This window comes from Gopherus flavomarginatus, chromosome 3 (genome assembly GCF_025201925.1).
Source record: "Gopherus flavomarginatus isolate rGopFla2 chromosome 3, rGopFla2.mat.asm, whole genome shotgun sequence".
NCBI classification, from domain to species: Eukaryota; Metazoa; Chordata; order Testudines; family Testudinidae; genus Gopherus; species Gopherus flavomarginatus.
The window spans coordinates 69,370,752-69,398,621 of record NC_066619.1 but is presented as its reverse complement, the minus strand read 5'-3'; the positions used below and the strand labels follow the sequence as shown (position 1 = coordinate 69,398,621).

The following is a 27,870-nucleotide window of genomic DNA, read 5'->3' as shown; positions in this document are numbered from 1 at the left end:
ACTACATGAAAATAAGCATCCTTTAAGAAGAGGGCAGCATATCAGTCACAAGGTCCGAGGGAAGGGATAACAGAAGCCAGTGACCACGCAAGAGGTTATTTTCTTTAGGTATTTGTTGAGCTTTCACAGCTCTAGTATGGACCTAAAACCTCCTTTGTTCTTGGGATTAGGAAGTAGCAAGAATAAAACCTTTTTCCCTGTATAATAGAGGAACTGCCTCTATGACTCACAAAAGAGAAAAGATTGTAGTTCCCAAAGCAGAAGTTCATTGTGAGAGTGTTTCCTGAAAAGAGACAGTGAAGGGTGGCAGGAGAGGGGGGAGGAGGGAATGAAAACAAACTGAAGGATATATCCCACTTCCACTGTGCTTAAGACCCCTGGTTTGAAATGAAGCCAGTCCAAGCACTTAGGAAGTGGGGAAACATCACAGTAGAAGCTGACAAACTGGTAGGTTGTCCTCAACAAGCATTTCAAATTGACTGCTTGGTATTTCCAAGCTGCGCACATGAACTGCCAGCAGATGAAAGAATAGGTGGAGGAACAGTTACTCCTGTAACTTTTTCCTTTCTTCCTAGGCTGGTCTTGGTAGTGAAGTCTCAAAGAAGCATACTGATGAGGCTGCTGTGGACAGAACTGCTTCTTCTTTGATATTGGTATTGTGACAAAGTTCCTCCTCTACCTTGGTGGGTCCTGCACTTATTGGCAAATTTGCTTGCCTCACAGATTTACCCTGTGGGTCAGGAAACAGCCCAGTGACCTTCCTCTCTGGTTGAAGCCACAGTCCAGGTCAATTCCTTCTGTGTTTGATTAGGAGGTGGGAGGTTTGGGCGGAACCCGGGCCCACCCTCTACTCTGGTTCCAGCTCAAGGACCTGTGGACTGCAGCTGTCTAGAGTGCCTCCTGGTACAGTCATACGACAGCTACAACTCCCTGGGCTACTTCCCCATGGCCTCCTCCCAACACCTTCTTTGTCCTCACCACCGGACCTTCCTCCTGATGTCTGAAAACACTTGTACTTCTCAGTCCTCCAGCACTATGCCTACTCACTCTCAGCTTCTTGCGCCTCTTGCTCCCAGCTCCTCATACACATTTCCTCTCCTCTGTCTCCCTGGCCTGACTGGAGTGAGCCCTTTTATAGGATCAGAGGGACCTTAATTAGAGTCCGGTGCTTAACTGCCTCACCTGACTCTTAGCAGGTTAATTGGAGTCAGGTGTCCTCATTGGCCTGGAGCAGCCTCTGCTCTGGTCACTCAGGGAACAGAAAACTGCTTATCCAGTGGCCAGTATATCTCCCTTCTACTACTCTGCTGTTCCCAACTGGCCTGGGTCTATCACAGTATATAAAAACCCAAAGACTTAAGCATAGCCACAAACATCCGTGCATTGTAATAGCTGATGTCACAGCTCTGGCAGCATAATCCACAGCACCTAATGTGGCCTAAAGCAAGGTCCTAGCCACCACCTTTCCCTCAGCCACCACAGACCGAAACTTGTCTCCCCTCCTCTGACAACTTGTCCATACACTTTAAAACATTGTCCCAGAGGGAGAAATCATAACATCGCAGCAGAGCCTGCTGATTAGCAATCCGGGGGTATACTCCAGCACTTGAATAAAGTTTCCTTCCAAAAAGATCACGCTTTCATCCTTTTATTTTAAAGTAGATGCTTGCTGATTCGCTCTCTTATTGATAGCTGAAACCAGCAAAGACCCCAGGGGAGAAGGCATGAAATGTTCAACCCCCTGGAAAGGAACATAATACCCACTCATTTATTTTAGCTGTGGGCAACAGGAAAAATGCAATTTGACACAGCATTTTAGTGGGCTCCAGAATAGTTTCACTTATTGGAAGCACCACTTGAGAAGGTCTCACGGATCCCAAAGTATCACCTAATCTGTGAGACCTCTCTTGAACCCCTTCCACCTGAATATCTAAGGTGAAAGCCACCCTCTTTAGAAGGTCCTGGTGGTCCTATAATCATACAGTGGAAGTACAGAACCCTTAGACACAACAGCCTCATCTGGTAATGAGAAAGAAACCAAGGCTGTCTGAGATGGAACTCCCTCCAAGTCTTCCAAAGGGGAATTTACAGAAACAGATGGCTCCTGTTTGGCACCAAGCCCAGTACTGGGAGCAACTTCTTGCAGGTCTTGACAACACTTACTGCAGAATGTGGAACGAGGAGAGGGCAAAGATCATCTAGAAGCAGGAGGAAACTCCCAAGGGTTCCAATATAGCCATTGATATGGCCCCAAAACCCAATTTCTTCCTGACCAAGAGTGTCTACCAGCTGGCAAACATGGAGCTTCCACTGGATATCAGGGTGGAAACCCTTCAGGAAAGTGGTGGCTTACATGGTGTGACCATGACACATATGAACCGACTTATAATTCGGACAATGAACCAGAATCATCCAACTAGGGAAGTGCAGCTTCTGTTGGAGTCTGGAATCCAGGAAAGATGGCATCAATGAAATCATTGACTGTTTACTTACACTGGTCTACAATTTTTGAGAAGTCGTCTGCTTCAGAGATAAAATGTGATACTTATTATGTATTTTGATGTGCTGGATTCAAATATGACAATTAAAACAACTGATTGGCTACTGTTTCTAAGATATTTAAGTTTTTACATTTTATGTCTAAGTATATTGTGTAGATAGTAGAGTTTTAATCACAAATTGTAAACCTAGGTCTTTTCATGTGTTTATGGTTGCTTTACATGATGATAAGATTTCACCTGTCCTGTTTATGTAATACTTTAAAAATCAGCAAAAATTTATTATGAAACAAAAGGCAAAAAAACTATTATGTACATAGTTTAGTCCTATTCAGTGTCTCTTTGGTGCTTCTTAGCTTGTCTCTTGTATTCATTAAACGGAGCATCTCTCGTCACTGTCCAGCAATAGTCTGCAAACATTGATGGGCTCCAATTGCCCTGATAGCCTGCCAGGAGATTCCATTGCTGTAGTCTGGAGCCCAACAGCTCTGCCTTACTCTTGGGTAGTTCCAAATCCCTGACAAGGTCATTCAGTTCACCTTGTGTTACGAGGTGTGGTTCAGAGGAGGAGGATGGGAGAAAATGTGGGTCCTGTGACATTGATGGTTCAGGACCAGAAGTTTCATCCTCTTCCCCTTCCTCATCTGACTCAAGTGAGAATGATTCTGGTGCATCAGGAACCGGCAGTCCTTCTCTGTGGGGTACTGGGCGTATAGCTGATGGAATGTTTGGATAATGCACAGTCCACTTTTTCTTCTTTGACACACCTTTCCCAACTGGAGACACCATGCAGAAGTAACAATTGTTGATACGATCTGTTGGCTCTCTCCAAATCATTGGCACTGCAAAAGGCATAGATTTCCTTTTCCTGTTCAACCACTGGCCAAGATTTGTTGCACAAGTGTTGCAGCATATGTGTGGGGCCCACCTCTTGTCCTGATCTCCAATTTTGCAGCCAAAACAAGGGTGATAGGCTCTCTTAACCATAGTGGTTATACTGCGCTTTTGTGATGCAAAAGTCACTTCACCACCAACATAGCAGAAGTTATCTGCACTGTTCACACAAGTACGAGGCATCTCTGCTCACTTTGGCTAAACAGGAATGTGTCCCTTTGCAAAATCAAACACTGACAAATAAGAGAGCACGACACTGTATGATTTCTAGAGCTGATATAGGGCAATTTGTTCAGCAGCGTGATGTAAGCTTCGTTATGATTGCATCATCCAGGACTTCTAAGAATAACATGATGCAATTCATATCATGTATGACGCAATACCAGCTTCAGATTGCATCATTCATTGTTTTGCCTCAAAAGCAAGTACTGTCCAAACCCAGTCATAGATTTATTCATAGATCCTGTCAAAGATGTATTTTAGTCATTTCTGGTTTAAATTGAGATCCCTTCCCTTTATAACTCACTTATCCTCCGTCATTCCCAAGTCAAGGGTCGCATATACTGACCCATTAGCATATCTTGAAAACTAGAGCCAATCAACAATTTTAAGCATCATTTTCATTCTCAGTGACCCAGAATTAGTAAAGTTGGACTACATTTATTTCAGAAGCATTTTGGCTGTAGAGCAGTGTTATCAGCAGCACCATACAATGGAGGCACCACAGTAACTGCTGGTGCCCACCGAACAAGGCGTTAAACTCCAGTAGCTTGAAAAGCCTCATGAGTACCAAGCAAGAAGATTCCAGTATTGCCAGAGAAGTTGGCACCTAGAGGCTCAGCAGACCACGTGTTGCAGAATATGCTTCAGGTATTGCCAGCATCGGTACAGACTCCCTTTGCTGCTGAGGCAACAAAGACATAACCACAGAGCTAGATGGGGCTGCCCTAAAGGTTGATCTCAATGGGGCAGCATCAGACTCAATGACTTCGTCTGAGGACCTGCATGTTCCAGGTCATAACTCAGCCTCAAATGCACTCTACCCTTTTTCTCCACATTCTTACTGTAAGAGCAAAAGGAATTTGTTAACTCTTTGCTTATGGCAATCCTCTGCTTATCATCCCAGTATCATCCCAGTTAATCTTTGCACGTATGTAACCCTTCTTAAATGCACGTAGGCAAAATACCTAGGAGGAAAATGTTGAACAGATCCAACTTATCTAAAAAAAAGAAATTCAAAAAATGTATGGACTAACAAAAGTTTTGCACGTAAAGATGTTTGTAACCTAGTATATAAAGGCTGTTCCAAGCCAGCAAGGTGTGTCTTCTTCTCTGGCATTAGCCGAGGAGAAACACCCGATCAGCTGACCGAGAATAAAAGTTTGGTACCCGTCTTCCTGTCTTCCGCGCCTCCTTGGGGTAATTAAGTAGCTCCGGGGGAAACGAGCCTATTTGGCTAACATTACTGGATTTCGGTGCTGTAGACCTCGATCTCTTAGACACTGTATCTTTTGATGTTGTCTTCTGACAACAGACATGCTCAGTACACACTGAGGCTGGACACATGGCTGCCTCCCTTAGAAGGTTTTTTAATCTGAGCTCCCTGTCTCTTTTAGTTCTGGGCTTAAAGTTCCTGCAGATTTGGCACCTCTCTGATGTGAGCTTCACCTAAGCACTTCAAGCACCAGAAATACAGGTCACTAACTAGCATCAGAATCTTGGCATCACAGAGCTTGAAGCCCGGGAAATGAGGCATGTCCCACCGGACTCCGGTATCCAAACAGCAGGAATCACAGAGTACAAAAGATATAGCAGAAAAAGGAAACCTAACATTAAAAACTATCCTATTACTAAAACTATGATTAAGTACAACTATATACACAACACTAACAATAAGAGAAAAATTGCAATAGCAAGGAACAACTCCCCAAGAACCGTAATGGGTAATAAGAAAGAACTGAAGGGGATGGGGAACAACTTTACTCTTCTTACCACTGCACAACAGCATTAGCTGGAACAGTACGCATACACTTCCCCAACAAGTATCCCTGAGGGAAAAATCTCCCAGTGAACGCACACACACCTGAAGTGCAATGGACGCATGGTACCACTCAAAGATGATGACCATCTTAGCAGAAGCATTTTTAATGGACTTAAGGGAAAGAAGGTTGCAGGCAGCAAAACCAGAGAACAGGAATACATAGAATCATAGGGTTAGAAGGAACTGCAAGGGTCATCTAGTCTAACCCCCTCCCAAGATGCAGGAAAAAAATTAAAGTTTGTGAGGCACATAGATACTGCGGTAATGGAGACCATGTAAGTACCTAGAATAGCTAGTTAGACGAGGTTGAAGGAGTTAAAACACAAGATAAGGTTCTAGACCACAGCTTAAGTGATGTGGCGTGGGAAGTGTGGCTGGCTCTTACAAATATTATGTATGAAGAAGAGACAAGCTTGGACAGAACTTGGATGTATAGGTATAGATGCAAGCTAAATTGATATGTTATATTTAGAAAGATTTGAAAATATCCACTTACAAAGTTGTACTAGTTACATTGGTTGAACTTCATTGTTTAGACAGCTGGTGTGAATGGGAGGAGAGAGTGTTGTACATGGTGCCAGAGAGAGGGCAAACAGACTATTTTATAATTCTGGGCACATTCTTTTTAGAATAGTAGAGATGCACCTTGTTTAAAAATCATCAGGACACAAAGGACTATAGGACAGGAGTTGAGATCCAAATAGACAATATTCAATAATCCTTTCAGGTAACATTGTTACACTCTAGCAACTAAATATATTTTATTATGGAACGAGTGTGAAACTCCCATTTCTAACTGACCAAAAACAGAAAACACTCTAGAAATGATACTTATTTTACAGTCATAATGGAGTACTAGCAGCTGTACAACAGTTAAGGAAAAGAATATATATGCAAAGGTTGTGAACATTACAAAAGTCACCACCAATGTAACATGCATCTGACGAAGTTGGTATTCACCCACGAAAGCTCATGCTCCAATACGTTTGTAAGTTTATAAGGTGCCACGGGACTCTTTGCTGCCACCACTGTAACGGCATCTTCTCTGGATGCAGATGCTCTTGCTAGAAACCCCAACTGTGACCCCACTGTGGCAGGCACGGTACACACACACACATATATACACAAAGCATAAGAGACAGTCTGTGCCAAGAGTTTACAAATGCAAGATAGTGGCAAGTTTGTTTCCAGCTCCCACATCACAAATCTATTTCAAAAAAGAAGCAACCAAACCACCATTAGACGAGAAAAAAGTTACTTACCTGTACAGTAACTGTTGTTCTTTGAGATATGTTAAAAGGATAGGGCTACCCTGATCCCCTTTCAGTTCCTTCACACAGGAATCTTGATGCCATTAGACTCTGAAACATCAGGGAAGTATGGTGGTTCATGGAGAAAATATACACAAACAAACACATCCAAAGAACAGTTACTGTACAGGTAAGTAACCTGTTCTCTCTCTTCCAGCAATTACACACGTATATATTCCATTTCAGGTGATTTCCAAGCAGTACTCCTTAGGTGGCAGAAATTCAGAGTCTATCTGGTTGGACAAAGAATGAAAAAGATTCACCCAAGTCAGCATCAACTCTGGAAGCTACTCTGAGGTCATAATGTCTAGCAAAAGCCCTCCAGATGTTCACATTTTGGATGTTATTCAAAAAGGCCACAGAGATATCTTGAGCTCTGACGGAATCAGTAATTTTCTCTCAAGAGGTGATACATTAGTCATATTATGACAAGACCTGATACAGATCAAAATTATCTGTGCAGAAATTGCTTGGTCTCTCATTCTTTCTGCATACACAATATAAAAAATTGGTAGAGAAATAATTTGCTTCAGACAGATTTGAGTTAAAACTGGAGTGTGAGGTCTTAAAAAACTCTCTTTGTGAAAGACTGCATAAGGAGCCTGAGTTTAAGCCAAAACAGACCACAAGATCATCTAATCTGACCTCCTAAATATCACAGGCCACCACCATCACCCACAAAGTAAACCCAACGACTGAAATTAGACCAATGCATTACAGCCCACAGGAAACTGGACTATTATCTGCCACAGGCAGAGAATAGGAGGGACCGAGGTGCTTCAGTGCTCGAGGTCCGCACAGTGGCAGGGAAATGATTAAGTGACATATACCCAGATAACACTGGCAAATGACCCTATACTTATGCACCAAAGGCAGACAAAAAAAAAAAAAAAAAAAAGTCTAGGGAAAATTCCTTCCCAACCCCACATACAGCAATGAGTTAGACCCTGAGCATGAGCAAGAACCAGCCAGCCAAGCACCTGAGAGAAAATATGCTTGGCACCACCTCAAAGGCTAACATACCCCACCCACTATCCTATCTCCAGCTGTGGCCATCCCTGATGCTTCAGAGAAAGCATACAAAAAAAAAAAACCTCCCAGAATGCAGGGATGGGAGGAGGGATCCCTTCCTGATGCTGCCAGTGGTTGGCTGAAACCCTGAACCACAAGCTTTAGGGACATAAAGTGGAAGTGAGCCCTCTAGCATCAAAAACAACCCTATCATCCACTCACACTCAGACTGGTCCACCTGTCTCTTAAAATTAAGTTGTTTGCCCCCACAACTACTATTGGGAGGTGTGATACATGAAGAGGGGGAGGCTGGAGGAGTAGATCCCTTTGATCAATACCCAGCTAGCTGTAAAATCCCTCTTGGTCTGTTCTCTGCTTGCTTTACCCATAAAGAGTTAACAAGCCCACAGGTAAAAGAAAAGGAGTGGACACCTGACAAAAAGAGCCAATGGGAAGGAAGAACATTTTTAAATTGGGAAAGAAACTTTCCCTTTGTCTGCTGTTCTCTGGGCTTCAGGGACACGGAGCAATAATGCTGTAACCAGCTTTAAGCCAGGTATGATTATAGATTATCAATTCATACCTTGAACCTACTTATCTGGAGCCTCAGATATGTAAGTAAAATTAAGGAATGTCTAAAAAGACATGATTAGGGTTATTTCTTATGGGCTTGTGGACTCCTCTGTGCTAACCCCAGATGCTTTTGTTCGCTTGTAACCTTTAAGCTGAATCCCCAAGAAAGCTATTTTGAGTGCCTGACTTTTGGAATTCCTCTTTTAAAATCTAGCAAGAGCCTAAGTTCCAGATGTATTTTCTTTCTTTTTGTTTTAATAAAATTTACCTTTTTTAAGAACAGGATTGGATTTTTGGTATCCTAAGAGGTTTGTGCATATGTTGTTTGATTAGTTGAGAGCCACAGCTAATTTCCTTTGTTTTCTTTCTCAGCTTTTCTCTGCAGGGGGGGTAAAAGGGCTTGAGTGTACTCCATAGGGACGAATTCCCAAGTGCTCCTTCCTGGGTTCAAAGGTTTGTGGGTTTTTTTGCATCTGGGTGGTGGCAGAGTTTACCAAGCCCAAGTCAGAGAAAAGCTGTATCCTTGGGAGTATAATACAAGCCTGGAGTGGTATGTATTAATTTTTTTAATCCTTGTGTGCCCCTACTTCTGCTCTCGGAGTGACAGAGTGGGGATTCAGCCTTGACAAGAGGCTGTTCCAGAACAACATCCCTCTGTTGGTTAGAAACCATCATCTAATTTCCAGCCTGAATTTGTCATGGTCACCATAAGAGTTTGTAGCTCTCCTGCTCTCTTCTCCAATTTTATTGCTACCAAGAAAGCAATCTTAGCAGACAATGAAATAGAAGAGCGATCAATGGTTCAAATGGGTGACCCATGAATCTTGTCAAAACTATGTCAAGGTACTAGGAAGGAATGAGTTCACAAATAGGTGAGTTAATCCTCATTAAACCCATTAAATATCTTCCAAACATGAGGTATGAGAAAAATCAATAATCTTTTAACAGGATTAAGCTTATTTCAAGGGGTATTAAGCATAATAAAGGTTCTGAACTGGAAAGAAAGAGTATTAGTGATAATACTGCTGGAAAAAAATAGAAACAATATAAATGTTCCATTCTTCTCCTTAATATCTTTACTAATGGGAAAAGAGCAAGCAGCACCAAACAGAAGAAAAATGAGACTCAGTAGCCAAATTAAAAATAATTCTGAATCTTTATTTCACTGCTGGCAGCAGTACCCAATTAGGCATCTGAAGATGTTTGAAGGTTCAGTTTATCTATAGTGAGTGAGGGCAGTGAAGACAAGAGAGATCCCTTGCAAATATCTTTCACTGAAGCAGATGTCCTCTCTGTTCAGGAAATAGCAATGTTGTGAAAAAAGCCTCATTACCCTCAAGACACCATTTTACCTAATGCTTCACAATCCTCTAAGATCATCTCATCCACTCTGACATACGTTTTCCATAATTTTCACTCCTTCCTTTTCAAATGGAAGGAAACAAAGAAGCGGTCTTCTAGATTTGCCATGTTTCAAGTGCTCTTTCATGCAGGTGACTTGGGCTTACACACAACAAAAAAACTCATTCTTGAGACTTGTCAATAGAAGTGTCTACTTTGGGAATAAATTCTGATACTGTTTTAAAGACCATCTTATCATCATGAAACACACAGTGAGGCTCTTCCGCAGTAAAGCCATAAGTTCTGAAAATCATCTAGCAGATATCATTGTGACTAAGAAACAGGTTTCAATAGACTGAAAATAAGAATATTACCAGAAGCTTCTTCCAGAAGCTTTTGAGGTGCAAGGGGGGCTGTCTCCTTATTTTATCTAAGATCAGGGGTAGAGTCTGTTCCAGTATCTGGCAGACAGCTGGGCTGCAGAGTCTCTTTTTGAAGAGAAAAACATTTGAATCACTTCCTCCAAGCACACAACCTGGGCTAGAATTTTCCTCTCAACCGCCAAGCAATTAGATTGAGAGAACTGACATTAGGTTGTAATACTTGATCCTAAGACAGAAAGTTTGGTCTCTTTAGGAGTGAAATAACGGATCCTACCCCCAGAAAAAATACAGGTATGGTTTGGTGTTTTGCCAGTTTGTAAAGAGATCTGCTAACAGCAAGCCCAGAAGATTAGCAACATCTCCCTATGAAGAAAACATTCTTTTCTGATAAGGACATGGTGACCAGCAAGATATTCCATACGTATTCGCTGTCCCAACACTGTCCATTGTCTTTATCCTTTTTTCCAGATAGCATCGGGTATTCTCCACCATTAGTTTGGGCTCCTGGATCACTAGAAGATAGAGGAGATGATTGTACTGGGAACCTGCACTCCACAGGCAAGATTCAAGAAGGTGCAAGTTCAGGTATATAACATCACTTTTAGTATGCCCATGCCAAAGATGGTATTATAACGCATGAAACCCAGGAGAAGTTGAAAAAAGTATAATCATGATAATCCTATTTTTGGATAGCTTGTCAACCCTTGTTTGAATTTTGTCACATCGTTCAACTATCAGCAAAGTTCCTGCCTATGAGATATTATTTCTACTTCAAAGTGTGAGTTACATGATGGGCATAGTGAACTCTATACAACTTCAAAACAACACCCTGCACTCACAGATTTTTGAGCACTTTTTATATCACTTCTCAGCTTCCTAGAATAATAATGCTCAGATAAGGAGTAAATATAGGTTGTCACGGTTACCAGATAAGAATGAAGGAGTAAATATAGGTTGCACAGTTGCACTCAGCGAGAGCCCAAGAAGGGACATCAACCAGGTGTCAGGCTTTGGACCTTTAGCTCTCCTTGGGCGGAATTCTGCAATTCATCCACTCTCAAAGCAAGACCTGAGTTCAGCCCCCTGAGTATCAACCCTGGCTACCTCAGCAGGGCTAACAGCATTTGGACCGGCAAGCCCTTTTTCTCCAGGCCAAAATATAAAAAACAAAACAAAGCCGGAGTCCTACATACGTACTTCCTTACCTGAGCTTAAACCTCTCTATTTATAGTGCTGGTGGGTCTGTTTTAGTCCTCATTTCTGATTTAGGAGAAAGAGCCTGAACTGCTTGCAACCTTATTGCTTATTCTCTGACTGAGAGCTTGTCTTCACTACCGGGATAAGTTGACCTAAGTTACCCTGCTCTGGCTACATTATTTATGTAGCTGGACTCAGCGTAGCTTAGGTCAACTTACCCTGCTGTCTACACTGCATTGCATCGACGGACGACGCTCTCTGGTCGACTTACCTTCACTAGACCCGCTAAATCAACATCCACTGCATCGATTGCAGCAGTGTCGATCTCCCCAGTAGCGAAGACAAGCAGAGTCTTCCGAGCAGTTATTTCACAGATACATCCAAGGCCACCTCTCCTGGCTCACCCAAAAACCTCTCCTTTTCTAGGTTTAGATTTTAGATCTCCTTTGACCTCAGTTTAGGCTTGGAAAGAGTAAAGCCTCCTAATCTGGATGGAACCAGAATATTTCCCTCTCCACACAAACTGAGGGCCCAGCTATCAGTTACCTTATCTCCTCTGGAGCAGGGTACCTGAGGCTGACTTTTAACGCATCATTGGTTTCCTTTTCCTCCTGGGTTCTGTAACAATCCTTTACAGCCTCCTCTGACTTTACATATTCAAACAGGCAGCAATGAACAACTGAACGGAGAAACAAAGTCATACATAATATTTATAAAAAATAATACAGGCATTTTTCCAATTAGTAACATAGGTGTCCTACACTAGCACCATCAATCCCATGGGGCAGGAGTGAGGAGAGGAAGACAGTGATGTTTCAAATAGGTAAGCGTCAGTTATTAATGGTCTTGATGGGGCTATGTACATAAAACTCAGCCTAATCTACTGAAATTACAAGATCTCCAGAACACATTACAGCAAGAATTGAGGCTGTCTCCACCCTGAAGTTTGTCATTTTTGTGAAAACATTTTAATTGTTTCAGCTCTAAAACTGCACAGCCTCTACTGCTTTTCTTTTATTCAAAGGAAGAAAATGGAACAGAATACTTGACATTGGAGAAGGAATTGAAAGATGTGGCCTCATAAACCAAAGTGGATTACCAGAGTGAGATTTTGAGAAGAGAGGCTGAACGAGAACCCGATAATTGTTTTCTTCTATAGTTTTGCTTCCAGTGTTTATTGCACTTATAAAGTTGCATCTCTCTGGGTACACAACTGTTGTAGCTAGAACAAAAACACAGCTACAAAGTCAACTGAGGGTTTGAACTCTCTTTTGCCTACCCTATAAGGACGTGTTAAACTGCATTTTTAGATTTGTTTGACTCATGCAGTACTATCTTCACCAACACAGTTGTATTCCTGTGAAATTGGAGGAACAAAACATCTGCTCAAAGTGTGTGTCTGAATTCCAAAGCACAGCCACTAGTGACATTGAGCTACAGAACTGTCAGGCATGCCTTGAACAGTAAGGCACATGGTATCACAAAAGCAACCTCCATGAAAGATGAAGCCATGAAACTCTGTTTGTGCGGTCAATGGTCTTCAGGACATCACACTAGTTCATGGGTGCTCTAGCCACTGGCAGCTGTTGCAGGATCTCCGGGTGCAATTGCACGCACAGAAATCAGGCCCAGATGTGCACAACTCACATGGCTGAGAGCATAGCTGGCACCAAGGTCCCACTCTGCCTGCCAAACTCATGGCTGCTCCTCTCAATGTCTAAAGACTAAAGACTAATGTCTAAGGACTAAAGAAAGCCAGGAGCCAGCAAAGAGGAGCAATGCAGGCTAGTTCTCCTTGTCTGGCCCAGAACAGAGCTACTGAGTGGTGGCAGAGAGAGGAAGAGGGGAGTGGGAGCCTGTAACACTGCCACTGAGTCAGAGGTCCTTGTCCTTGTGCTCCTGCCATTCTGGGCTCCAATGCCAACGTTCTCCTGGAGACTCCAGGGGAAGGGGCAAGCAAGGCTAGATGTGGGACAGAGAGGAAGACCATAAAATCCTTTCCCCCAAGGAAGCCTCCAGACAACAGGGAGAAGTAAGAAGCAGGGGGATCAGGGAGGCATGGCAGGGACTCATAGGAGAGGATGATAAATGGGGGCTCCCTCAAAAACTGAAGTTCCTGGGAGCAGGTGGGTGTAGGGGTTCATGTGGGAAAGGTAGTGGCTGCAGCTTTTCTGGGTTTCTGTTAAAATAATCGTAATTAAACCTTTTTACACTGAACTGCAAACACACGCTGTACAAGAGTTTTGCATGATCAGTCTCTTGTACAGTAGCATATGTATACAATTGTAGCAGCACAGCAGGAGTAAGTCCAGTGTAAAGAGACTTGATTATGATTACTCTTTATGATGTCTCTACCTGACTACACAGTAAAGATTTCATAGCTGCTTTAAATGTTCATCAACTAATGGAAAATTATAGTGAAATACCAGGTAAAAATACCCAGGAGCTACCAGCCTGGACCCTCTCTGACCCCTCCCCTCCCCTCCCCAAATCCCTGTACAGAGGACAGCAATTCCACAGGCGTGGACCCTCTCTGACATCCCATCCCCACCCTATTTATTCCTTATGAAAATAGATCTACATTATCCCCATCTAGATGTCATTATGATCAAGTGGCATTTAAAAAATTCCTGGAATTACTTTGACATATGTATCTTCAGTAAAGGGAGATGAAAAACTCTTCGCTCATGAAACCTGAATCATCTTTATTAGTAAATAAAATTGGGACATAAAGTGGGGAAGGTATATATTGGCTTCAAAGTCAATTGTATCATCCATGCCAGATTAGCAGTTACCAGGTACTAGCGTTCATACCTAGACTTCAAAGGAACTGAGAGTAGAAATGACAGACCCTTAGATGAGAGGATTGGAATACAGTCTCACTGACAGTTAGAATCTGAGGCATAGGGATGTTGGGGAAAAAGCAGAGCCCAAAATAGAAAGACAGACACAGAATGCTTGAACTATCATCTCCAATTTACTAAGACTGGAACTATAAAGGTTTAACCATTTTGGTCAATTTCACAGTCATAGGATTTTAAAAATTGTAAATTTCATGATTTAAATATTTAAATCTGAAATTTCACAGTGTTGTAATTGTAAGGGTCCTAACCTAAAAAGGAGTTTGGGGGCAGGGGGGATCGCAAATTGTAGGGATGTTGCAGTACTACTACCTTACTTCTGTGCTGCCTACCCTGCCATCACTAGATATGATGTTACTCCATTTGCCTTCGATTTAATTCAATTTACTAAAAAGCTATACATTACTAATAAACTTCAAAACTTAGTAACCTGAGTGGCACTGTGATCCTATATGCCAGGTCACAATACATGGAGTAGGGAGCCAGGCTCAGCTTTGTGGGACAGGAGCCACTGCTGCAGGGTAAATTCTCTCTCCAGCATCCTCCCCTTCACAGCAGCTTGGAATTACAGTTGCAATGCTGAAGCAAAGGGTGCTGCTGCAACTGGTTGGTGCCCTATGGACAATACACATAGGAATAAGCAATGGTAGAGTGCACCCAATGAATTGGGAGTATGCATCCCTCCCTAGCTCTAGCAAAGCATATGGCCAACAGGATGGCTTGTACTGAAGGTCCTCTTGCTGTAAAGTCCCTGTTCAGGGACCTTTTTTACTTTCCTGTTCATTGCAACTTCTCGGGAAGAATTCCACTAACAACATCTTTAACCAGTGAACCCATATTAGCATCACCATTACAAAAAATTAATATGGAACCCTTAATCTCCTGAATTTAGTTAAATATTGATGATCTGTTTGTTTGCTCGTGTCTTGGAATCCTTTTCTAGATCAAGTGAAGAACAGAGTAAGAATTCCTGCTTCTCTTCAAAGGAGAGGTAGCTACTGGGGTCTTTAGATTTGCATTTGCTTGGACAGGTTACATAGGCTGGGCACCAATGATACTTTGTTACTTTCCTTTTTGTGGCTTCACATCCATCTTGAAGAAAGACCCTTCCCATGTACAATGGTCAATGTTCCTAATCAGAATCTAATATTTCACCATCCACAAGACGCAGGACAAGGGAGACTTTATGTAGAGGCTGCTGTAATGGAAACATTTTTATTCAATCTTAAAATACTGTCTCATTAATGAAAAACTTACTTAAAGTTTAGCATTATTAAATACAAATTTACTTTTTATTTATATTTGCTTTCATTGTAAAAGTTGAGAGAATTTTTTTTTAAATAACTGTCCTTTTCATTTGATTATAGTCATTTCTGACTCTATAGTTAGGGACCTACTAAATTCAGAGTCCATTTTGGTAAATTTCATAGTCATAGGATTTTTAAAATTGTAAATTTCACCATTTCAGCTATTTAAGTCTGAAATTTCACAGTGTTGTAACTGTAAGGGTCCTAACCCAAAAAGGAGTTGGGGGTGGGGGGAGAAAAATCACAAATTGTAGGGGATGTTGCAGTACTACTATCCTTACCTCTGTGCTGCTCCTAGCAGCTGGAGAGCGGCAACTGCTGGCCAGGAGCCCAGCTCTAAAGGCAGAGCCACCACCAGCAGCAGCACAGAAGGATGGCATGTTATGATATTGCCACCTTTACTTCTGCCTGCAGAGCTGGGCCCTCAGCAAGCAGCTGCCACTCTCCAGCCATCCAGCACTGAAGGCAGCAGTGCAGGAGTAAGAGTGGTACGGTATGGTATTGCCACCATTACTTCTGCACTGCTGCTGGCAGGGTGCTGCCTTCAGAGCTGGCCGCCCAGTCAACAGCCACCGTTCTCTGGCCGCCCAGACAGAGAGAAAGGGTGGCAATACCACAACGCCCCTAAAATAACCTGCGACTGCCTACAACTCCCTTTTGGGTCAGGACCCCCAATTTGAGAAATGTTGGTCATCCTCGTGAAATCTGTATAGTACAGGGTACAAGTACACAAAAGACCAAATTTCATGGTCTGTGATATGCTTTTTGTGGCCGAGAATTTGGTAGGGCCCTGCTTATTTGTTTCAGAAGTTACAAGGTGTGTAGTGAACAAGACAGTTTAATGTTACCCTGGAGAAGTGGATTCTACACCTCTGCCATAGAATTCCTATGTGATGTTGGGTAAGTCATTTACACCGAAATTTTCACAGGCTGTCACTAGTTGTGTGTTCCTTCTGGAGTCTGATTTGCAGATGAGCTGAACACTTACATACAAAATGCTACATAATGCTAAACATTCTAAGAATTCTAGTCTTGGACATCTCAAAATGGGAATTCAAAAATGGTGCCCATTTTTACCTTAATCGATCCTTGCCTCAGTTTCCCATCAGTAAAATGTGGATACTACCCTCTCTTCACAGGTGTGTTGTTAAAATAAATAAATGTTTTCAAGCAATCAGATAGTACAACGAGAATCATGGAAAAGCCCATAAGAAAATTAACAGTTCTGTATCCAGACAAGGTTTTGAACAGTGTGCAGGGAAAAAAAAGTCATACACCACTTTTTAACAATGAGAACAAAATATTAAATTTCCAACCTATGCACAGACTGAAGCAGTGGTTCTAGAGGAAAAAACAGTATTTAATTACAGGATCACATACTATCATAATTCATAAGCAAAGGGGGCCATATTAAGGCAAACCTTAATGTTCTTTTTACATAGCTTTTTGGTATATTAAATAATGCAAGATAGAATCCTTCTGCTATACATCATGATATATTCTCCTCCCACTTCTGCCCCTCCACAAAGAAAATAATCATAAAATTTGGCACGAGCATTTTTTACTCCATGGATCAGGCCAGTACAGCAATCCCCCCAGTTTTGTGATCACAAAAAAATACAATTAATCCACAAAAAAATATTATTTTAGTGGTTAGATTAAAAATTTTAAGGCCAGAAAGGAATATTATGGCCATCTATGATGACCTCCTGTATAATGTAAAGCTGATCACCATAACTTTAAGACGTTCCCATGGCAACTATGAAGACTTCCTGGCATACACTGAAAAATAAGTCTAATGTACCTTTATTTGCATAAGCTGGCTAGTGACAGATTCAACTATTAGAAGGCAGTTTGAAATTAGAAAGGTTGGATTCTGCCTTCAGTGTGCCAAAGGAGCACTGAAAAAGGAATTAGAGACCTACACAGCATACAGCAACTACAGAGTCAAAGTGAGGTAAGAAGCATCCTATAGAATATGCAGTCTGAATAATTGTTTGAACGTTAAGGTTAGCAACAGTACAAGCATTGATATGTATGCTGAAGCATAGAAAAATGTCATTTTTATAATTAGTTTTAATTTAAAAACGTTAAGAATGGCCATAGTGGGTCAGACTATCTAGCCCAGAATCCTGTCTTCCGACAGTGGGTGATCCCTGGCTCTTGTGTTATGTGAAGGGGTAAGCAACACTTCGTTATTTACTTTCTCCACACCACTCAAGATTTTATACACCTCTGTCATATAAGCCAGAATTGCCTCTGGAGCCTTTTTAAAAAGTCAGCATTACATTAGCTATCCTCCAGTGATCTGGTGCAGAGGTTGACATGTGATGGGTTACATATCAGTTAGTAGTACTGCAACTTCATATACAAGTTCCTTCAGAGCGCTTGGGTGACTATAAACAGGGGAGTTTCAGAGGGAGTTCTCTTGGAGGAGCAGTTTGTATGTGTGGAGGCTGCTGGGGCAGAGTGCTGGGAGAGAAGCTGAGCCCTGATTAGGGGGCAGGGCTTACCTGCTTAGGGAGTCCTATAAAAGTAGCCAGCCAGCCAGCAGCACAGACAGCTGCAGCGGCACAGCAGCCAGCAAACAGAGCTGTAAACAGGGGAGTTTCAGAGGGAGTTCACAGGGGTAGGTTGCGGGGCAGACTAAGAGACCTAGGCAGAGGAACTGACAGGCTAGTTAAGGGAGTGGGTGGTGGTCTGCCAGTGTTCTGGTGCCTGTAGGGGGTTTGTTTTGTTTTGTGTTTCTTGGACTAACAGGTTTTAGGTGGCAAGGCTATGACCGATACAGAGGCAGCAGTGAAAGACACAAGGAGGATGACTGGAGGTGGAAGCTGCGGCATGTACGTGATCCTGGAGGGGGCACCTGAAAAGAGTTTTGTCTGCATGAAGTGCCGCCTGACAGAGCTGATGGAAGAAAAGATCCGAGGACTGGAGATGCAGGTGGAAACTCTGGTCGAGTTTAGAAGGGGGTTCGAGCAGATGATGGAGCAAAGACATGAGGAGGCTGAAGGGATAAGCTCAGACTTGCAGATGGAAGCAGGACCAAAGAATTCTGAGGAGAGACTGCTGGGTAAGCAAAGTGGACGGTGGAAGCATGTGACTAAGAGAACCAGGTAGAGGAAAAGACGGGCTGGTGAAGGAGAAATAGAACTCAGGAACAGGTTTGCAGAGTTGGAAAATGAAGAAGGGGCACAGCAGTTGGTCGCTGAAGGAGAGAGGGCAAGGAAAAAGAGAAGAGCTGCTAGTCCTACAGGAAGAGGGGAGCAGTCAATGGAAACAACACCAAATATGAGCCCCAAGAGGATTGCAAGGGTGAATAGGAATTGAGAGGACTTGCAGCCAGTGGTGCAGGGGATAGACTGGAGAATCACACTGTTGCCAGGAAAAGGCAGGTCTACGTGACTGGGGACTCCTTACTGAGAAAGATAGACAGGCCTGTAACTAGACCTGATCCAGAGAACAGAAGGGTGTGCTGTCTGCCGGGTGCTAAGATACGGGATGTGGACCTGAGGCTGAAAAGGATCCTAACGGGAGCAGGAAAGAATCCGTTGATTGTCCTTCATGTGGGAACGAATGATATGGCCAGATTCTCGCTGGAATGTATCAAGGGAGACTATGCCAGACTGGGGAAGACGCTTAAGGAAATCGAGGCTCAGGTGATCTTCAGTGGGATTCTGCTGGTTCCTAGAGAAGGGCAGAATCCCACTGTGACATCCTGGTGAGAGTGGGAATTTGCATTATCCCCACTTCACTTATATAAAGCTAAGGCACAGAGAAACTAAGTCTGAAGATGAGGCAAAAACAGAACACTGAGCTTCTTTGGGGTGATCAATAACACCATTCATCCTATTCCAAGAGACCTACTACATTCATTAAACACACCATATGGTTTTTGCAATGATTGAAGAGAGGCTGTTACAGCTACCAGCTTCACTGAACATACAACTGCATTAAGAGAGGCCACAGATCAATTCACTATATGGGCTTGCCTCATACTCTGTCAAACAATCTGATAAACAGATTGTCCTATGGTTATAAAATAAAGTATGTGGCTACAAAGTAAAAAACATAATACTCAAGAAGTAAAAGCTACAGAGAGCTTTTATTTTCTGAAGAGTGCTTCATAGTAAAAACTTAACATTTCTTTAATATAGGTTTATCTTGTATGAAATTGTATATACATGCTTTGCTTCTTTGTCATGGTCTATAAATAAATCACATTTGTTCTGGATTATCCAATGAAGTATTGCTTATAAATCAAGATGATACAAAGCCTAAACTGGCCTGCCCTCACAATACAATACATTGAAGCCAGAAAGGGACGAGAGAGAATATAATCTGAATTTCACTCTATCCCAAAAAGTAACTGTGACATCAGCATAAGGAAATCCTACAACCTAGGCTTGAGAAAGTCTGCTTGCCCAAGACAAACAGGAAAAGTTAACTTGCACAAAGCAAGCAGGAATTTGGAGTGGGTGAAGAGAGTGCAGGGAAGAGAGAGTCAGTGAACAGAGGGGGCATATGATTTTAAGAGTGTAGGTAAGCGATTTTAAAATAATGCTGAACATTTAAAGTAGTTTGATGTATACTGAACGACATTCATATATGATATTGAGATTAGACCAGTGATACTTAAGACTGAGTTTAATGTGTCTCCCACAGTTCTTTGTGACGTGTAACGTTCAAACACTGTGATTTAATTAACTAATCTAAATTACTAACTAATCAGGATGCTATTCCTATGTTATTAGCTAATTGTAGAATACTTGGTCAGTCTTTTTTCTGTGAGAATAATTATATATAGAGAAAGAGTACATGGAACAATGAATTCACACTACTGTGGCTCCTTTGGGTAATGTTGATCACTAATCTGGCTCCTGAAGCACAGAGGTCTGAGTATCACTGGATTAGACCAACATGCAAAATAAATACTCATTACTGCAAGGGTCATATAGGAAAATATTTTTAGAATTAGTTTATGCCATATAAGAATTATTATCCCTTACCATTGAGATATTCTATTTTCATACCTTTAAAAGAAAACTTCCAAAGCCCAGAAAGAAAGGGTAGAATGATTTAAATGAGCACTCTGCACCGGCCTAACTCAGCTTCCATTAGCCACTGAAGTCAATGGTAAAACTTCCAAATACGGGAAGATTTTCCAAATGCAATTCACTTCTGAAAAGTGCTTCGGTAGAAATGGCAGTAGGATTCCAGATCTAGTCTCTAACTTCAAGATTCACTTTACATGATTCATCGAGAGCTTTTTTAAGTTCTCTCTCATAACTGCCAGTTCCGCAAAGTCAGATATAAACTGGGATCCTTCTAGATCAGGCATCATTAGAAATAAAGAATACAGAGCCCAATTTCTCTATAGAAACATCCAACAGCAGAATTTGGTCCTGCAATGGCAAAATAATTAATAATTCAAACCATGTGGAATCCAGACAAATCCATCTGAAGTAAAATGTATTAGATATGACATATGAGTATCAAATCCATTGATTAACAAATATCTTATTCAGTTCCATTTGATCATAATCAAATTAAACAGGGGGAGGTGCATGTTTATCTCGGAAAATGCTTTTACTTTCACTACTCTATGTCAGACTTGAAGCAACTTAAAATATTTTCTTGAATATATATTGAAAAATCATATTTATGCATTTTGCTTGTATGAAGTCTCCCTTAGAATTAATCAGACAGAGGCAGGGCAGTTATTACATAAAACATTGGTTTTTTACATTTTTGGACTTCAAGATATAGATACATTTCTAACTGCTTATAAATTATTAAAATTATTTACTCAATAGTAGCATTGTCAAAGGAAATTTTATTACACGATGTAACAAACTGAAGACCTAAGTATAAGAAAAATCTTTTAGTTTGTAATTAGTACTCCAGTATCTGGAGCTGATTTCACATTGCATTAGGGGAGCACTGTGAGCATGAAGTGGCAATGAAGCCATTGCAAGTAGCATAGGTGCCTCAGTCCAGTGAAAGGAAATCCACTAACAGCATAGTAGGTCCTACTACCACAACCATCCCTGGAGCTTGCCTAAGGGGCATGGCCAGCATTTTCTTGCGCCCTGGTGTCCAAAATCTACTGTAACAGCTCCTTGGCTACTGGCAAGTGGGGCAATCTAGAGCAAGCGTTCTCAAACTGGAGGTCAAGACCTCTCTGGTGGGTGCAAGGTTATTACACGAGGGGCTGCAAGCCGTCAGCCTCCACCCCAAACCCCACTTTGCCTTCAGGATTAATAATGATGTTAAAATATATTAAAAAGTGTTTTTGATTTATAAAAGGGGGTTGCACTCAGAGGCTTGCTACACGAAAGGGGTCAGCAGTTCAAGTTTGAGAACCACTGATCTAGAGCAATCCTTAAGAACAAATTTAGAAACGGAAACAGAACAAGAAGCAAAACAGCACAGACAATGAGAAAAGCACAAAGGAGTTGAAAGCTCCCCCATGCCTCCAAGTTGCATGGTTGACTATAGGCAGGCAGCCCATCTGAATGAGGTCTGGTCTACACTAGGGGAGGGGATCGATTTAAGATACGCAACTTCAGCTACGTGAATAACAAAGCTGAAGTCAAAGTATCTTAGATCGAATTACCTACCATCCTCATGGCACGGGATCGACGTCCGCGGCTCCCCGTCGACTCCGCTACTGCCATTCGCGTTGGTGGAGTTCCAGAGTCGACAGGAGAGCTTTCGGGGATCGATATATCGCGTCTAGATGAGACGCGATATATCGATCCCCGAGAAATCGATTGCTACCCGCCGATACGGCGGGTAGTGAAGACGTAGCCTGAGTCTCTAAACCAGCACAAAACTCTTAAATCAAACTGGCTGCTCTGCCTTCTAATATTTGGTCTGATAGAAAGGAAATACCCTGCAGGAGAGGACAACACAAGATATCAAAGAGCCTAGTTTTTCCATTTCATTCTTTTAAGCTTCAGTGTTGACAGCAAATTAGAATAGCAATGATGGTCCTAAAAGCTCTCTTCTTCAAAATCCTTTCTATAAACTGTGTGCTGTAGCTCTAGTATGGAACTACGTTTAAAAAATGAATTTATCTTGAGCCAAAATGAAGTGTTACAGTTAATTTTTGTAAGCGTTTACTAACAAGTTTATACGTTGAGGCAAATGTTGCATGGATATTAATATTCACCTCAAAGAAATTTCTAAACCAAAATTAAAAACAAAATAATTTTATACTTTCATGAATATTTAGTCTTCAAAAACAAAGTAATTTGCAACAGTGCACTGTGATAATAAAAATCTGTACCTTAGAAACTATGTTCATTTAAATATAAATTATTTTAAGTTCTCTCACTGTTTAAAGATGTATTCCATATACATATTTTTGATGAACGGAGAGCTTTCTATTGTGATTTGAAACAGTGAATGCTTTATTTGTATTAATTCTCTCCTCCATTTTTAAGAATACTCTAAGTACAATATAAGTAAGTAATTAAGAAGAATTTATAATTAAGTTAGTGTTTAGTGTTGAGTAATAAAAAAAAAGGCTTTAAAGTAAAATTTAACATTTAATAGGAAGAACAAATGTTTGCTCCAGAGGGAAGTACACTGCATAAACTCTCTCCCTCTTCTTCCACCCACAACCTGCCCATCAGCAAAAGGAACCCCCTTTTCCCTTCTCTAAGCCCACTTCCCACACACTAGCAGACTCCTCCCTGTAAGCAGATTACCTCATGCAGCTAGACTACCTCCCTGTAACGAAGCAGCTCTGTCTGGGCTTTAGACCAGTTTTTCCGTGCCCCCAGCATGACTGGGCAACATACTTTACTCCAACAGTTCAAACACCAGGTCAGCGACTGACGGTAAGTGGAAAAGGCAATGTGGAGAATAACATGAGATTCAGCACAGGGGGAAAACAGGATCAATCTAGACTTGCCCAAGGCAAGAATCCTGTGCCAACCCACCTCCCACTAGCAAGACACCCTTTTTCCTCATGATACAAAATAATATGCTAAATTAAAGAAGTCCATGAATAGTACAGGAGTACATTTTGAAATTAGTATGAATTCAGTAGGTGCTATATTACCCACTTCTAGTCCAGTTTAGTAAGTTAGCTCTCTCGTCCCTTTTGCATAAAGTCTGAGCTTCTAAAAATTCCACCCTTACCTACACTTTACTTTCTACATTTCTCACAGAAATCTCACTTTTTTTTTAAATCAGCTACCTTTTTTTTTCTAATCTCTCATTAAAATTCATTTATTCTGACGTTAAACATTAAGTCATCAGTATACAGTAAAAGATCACTCCACTTTAAGCTTGGACCTTACCATACATATCATATCACATCATAAATAGAGAAACAGAACGAACAGAGTAGAGGCTTGAAGAAAATAAAGTTGTACACTCACAGCATTGAACCAATGTCCAATATTCAATATGATATTCCAGTAGGAGAAGATATATATAAGCAAACCAGGGACAGAATTTGCATTGGAACAAGTAAATCATAGAATTCTCAACATAGGGCCTGTCATTGCCTTCCACCTACCCTTCCTTCCTTCCCCATGCTTGTTTTACGGAGTTACAACCACTTCCCTTATTTAAATGGGATCATGGGTCCTGAAATTTGTGGGAGAAGAGAACTTCCTGTTATAACACAGGGTCATCTTATGGGAGAGGTTGAGAATCACAGATCTAAATCCTCCTTCCCATATTTAACACATCCTCCCTCCCCCTTCTCTTCTAATTGTTACATCCACTTTTTACTTTAAGACTGTAAATTCTTCATGACAGGAACCCTGAGTACCTAACTTTGTCCAGCATCTTTTCATAATAGGATCCACAATACTGACTGCAGTCTCCAGGTACTACCATAATACAAATAAAAGAGATAGATTCAATCCTATATGAGACCAGAGTTTTGGAGACTGTGACTTTTAATACAAGAAACAGAAAACAATTTTGTATATAAATTACCTAAAATCTTGTAATCGAATAATCCTTAGTTTGCCATTTTATATATATTATATACATATTTAATTTAGATTAAGTAAAGGTATTAGGGGTTTTTTTTAATTTATCTGTTTAAGAGATGACCTCTGAAAGTACTGTTGCTGACCCTATACAATCACACAAACTTGTGAGCTTTGAGGAGATCTTTGAAGCAGAAGAACTTTCATGTTAGCCTTCCAGCAATAACCTCCACCCATAAATTCACTGTAGACAATATTTTCAAGTTGTTATACTACACTGAGAGAACAAAAAGGAGGAATTTACCAGATGCATGTTACTGTGATCATTCATTATTGCAACTCAGCCTCCCCATATCTCTCTCCTTGTTTATTCTAAACTGCTCAAGGCAGGAACCTTTAACTTATTATTTAAAAGCACTGTGTACATTGATAGCGCTATGCCAATAATAAAGCTAATCTTCTAGAGAACACATCTTTGTTTCTTAATAAGGTTCCACGAATATTCTGCTTGAAAATATTCACTGATTTTTAGTTTGCAACACATTTCATTCTAATCTAAACAATGTGTCTGCCTAACTTTATCAGTAGCTATTCTTTTAATCTATCTGACAAGGACATAGTTTCTCAGCCTTTGCTTTCACTACAGTGCCATTTATTTTATTTTAACATAACCTCAGACTGACAACATTCTAAAACACTTCATGTAGGTTTCTGATGCAAATCTGGGTTTTAAGCCAATTATCAAGAGTAAGCTGCAGGTGGGTTTTTGCAGTGCTCACCCACATGAATTCATCAGGGTCCAGAATTTTAGCGTGTTAGGAGCAGCTAGGCTTGTTCTCTATTTTGACAGCACAAGCAGGAGGAATATCCAGCACCTGCTCCGAAGAATGTACAGTCTGAACAACCAGGGTTGTCGCACACCAGCAGAGTGAACAAAGCGAGAGTACAGCTAATGGCACATAAGCGCCATAACGGGGGAGGGGGGCTCTGTTAGGACGACAGCAGCTAAGCGGAAAGGGGAGGGAAGGGAGCCGAACACTAAAGGGGGCGAGGAAGCAGCTGTGGAGTGAAGCACCTTGGCAGGAGGGGAGGGCTGAAGCAAATACCCAAGTACTCTCCACAGGCTGACACCCAGCAACGCCTCACCCTCGTGCGCAGACCTCCGGCCAGCGCGCAGTAACGCCCGCACCCCGCGCTCTCCCGCCGCCGCTCAGGCCAGGAGTGGGGGTGACACTGACGAGACTGGAGAGGGCGGGGCACACAGCGACCCTCGCCACGGGAGGAGCCGGGCAGGCTGTCGCTCACTGGACACGGGCTGACAAGCGACACCGGGTGCTCGTAGCAGGCCAGGGGACCCGGCTGCCACCGCCCCTGCCCGGCTGCAGGTAACTTAGCGAGCTGGGCCTAGCCACCCCCATCCTGCCCACCACAGCCCCGCAGACGAGGCCCAGACGGGAACAGAAGCCACCTCTCCTGCCCCCTTCCCGCCCCACTGCCCCGCCTAAGCCCCGCTGCCGAGATACGGGGCCACCGCACCGCGCCGCGCTCGGCACCTACTTACCTGACAAGCCGAGCCTCTCCACCACAGCGCGACGTCACAGCCCCGCCAGCGTCCCGTGAGCGCTGCCAACGAATCAGCTCGGACCTCTCGCCACCCGACAGCCAATCCACATGAACTCCGCCCCCTCGTGACACTCTAGCTCCAGCAACCAATTCCGTAGAGAAGACTGACCTGCCGTTGCCGCCCCTACTCTGAAGAAAGCCAGGCGATTGGCAGAGGAGGCTACTGGGCGGGACATTAGAAGACGTAAGGAGGGCGTGGCCTCTGTCTGCACAGCTAGCTATAAATGCTGCGTTCGGAAGCGTGGCGTTACCGTTGGCCTAGCTGTTAGCATAGTACGTATTTAAGTCCTGCGGAAGTAGCGGTCATCGTACTCCTTCTCCGTCGTGGCCGGGACTCACCTGCCTGCTAGGCGGTGCGGGCGCGCACTGTTATCGTTGTAGCGGTTTTTTACTTACAAGCGCGCCCCTTCCGTGGCGCCAAAGGGGCCAAACTGTCTTGTCAAGTGGCCACCCTGTCCTGCCTGGACATGGCTCCCCAGCAAGAGCTGGATCCAGGAGTCATAAAGCCTGTTGCTGTCCCAGGTAGGGTGATCAGTTAACAAGTATGAATTCTGGAGGGGGGGAGGGTAATTCTGCCCATATAAAACAAAGCCCCAAATATCAGGACTGTCTCTATAAAATCAGGATATCTGGTCATCCTAGCTTCAGGCCTGCCCAAAAATCAATATTTTAGAGATAAATAAATGGGGAATTTGGTTTGTTTGCCTTGTTGGGGTCCTGTGCGTTCAGAAAAAGTATAAAGAGTTAAAAACTTTCACTGCTAGTCATGTGAACTGGGATGTGAATCCCTTATCTCAGGGAGCCTGCATTTGAAAAAAAAACCACCCAATTGCTTGGGAAAATTCAGAGAAATAGATAAGAAACAGAGTTGTGAGAGTCAGCCACAGAACAAAGCAGGCAGCACAAGGAATGCTAGGACACCCCATGCACATAAGATAGTTTCCACAATATACTGTAACCAAGAGTAAGGGTAGGTATACTCTTAAAACACTACACTGGAGCAGCTGAACCACTACCACTTCAGTGAAGATGGTCCTGTGCTGACAGGAGAGCTTCTGCCATTGGCGTAGTTAATCCACTGCCTCAAGAGGCAGTAACTATGTCAAAGGGAGATGTTCTCTCACCAGCATAGCGCTGTCTACACTGGGGATTAGGTTGGTATAATTACATGACTCAGGAGTATGGATTTTTTACACCCCTGAGTTTTATGGTTATACTGCTATGCTGGCTCTATACTATAGGCTTATAAGAGAAAAAGACTTTTACAAGAGATGGTTCTTGTGTCCTATTCACAGTTGAGATGACTAGCACTCCCATATGGGATGGGGAAGCTAGAATGAGGTGCCACAGTTACTACTCTCTTGGAGGAAAGTGCAGGGGTCTTCAAAGATGGTGAAGGAGGGGCATACACACTCATCTTTTCCTCAAGTTCACCTTAGGCTAACTTCTACCAGCTTCCCTTCTCTCTCACTATAATGTTCTTCTCTCAGCTGGACTCTGAAATACACTGCAGCTTCACCTACAAAAAGTAGGCACACAATGAATGTAGTGCATTGCTGTAAATTCCCCAGAAGGACTGAAAAAGGATTCTTTAATAAGTAGATGTTACTGCACACTCATTTGCTGCATTTAGAGTTACTGTCAAAAATTCTCTGCCCTAAAGCTGCACTTTCCATTTCCATATTGCACTTAAAAGGCAGACTAGCTAACTGTTTAATTCCATTTATGTTGTATTAGACTAATTAAAGAGCAGTAGATGCCTTACAGAAAACCATTTTGTCTGACTTTTTCATAATTATAAAATGGGTAAATCCCACATGCTACACTTTTCACCAGGTTCTGTTCAGTTACTACACATTAATTGTTATGCT

At 42.3% G+C, this 27,870-nt stretch overlaps 1 protein-coding gene across 17 annotated transcripts in view; it reads right to left on the bottom strand.

Annotated features, from left to right (window-relative positions):
• The window catches only part of FER (FER tyrosine kinase), a 456,227-nt gene extending 430,051 nt beyond the window's left edge, over window positions 1-26,176 (bottom strand). For 7 of the 17 annotated variants that reach the window (XM_050945735.1, XM_050945734.1, XM_050945736.1 and 4 more), the window contains exon 1: window positions 25,938-26,021. The gene's annotated coding sequence lies outside the window, so the exon portion shown is untranslated. Of the gene's footprint in view, window positions 1-11,794; window positions 11,928-14,539; window positions 15,250-23,812; window positions 23,903-23,952; window positions 24,243-25,937 lie in introns of those variants that run through there. The other 10 variants (XM_050945732.1, XM_050945731.1, XM_050945724.1 and 7 more) reach the window with 9 other exon arrangements.
• Window positions 26,177-27,870: the final 1,694 nt, after the last annotated feature.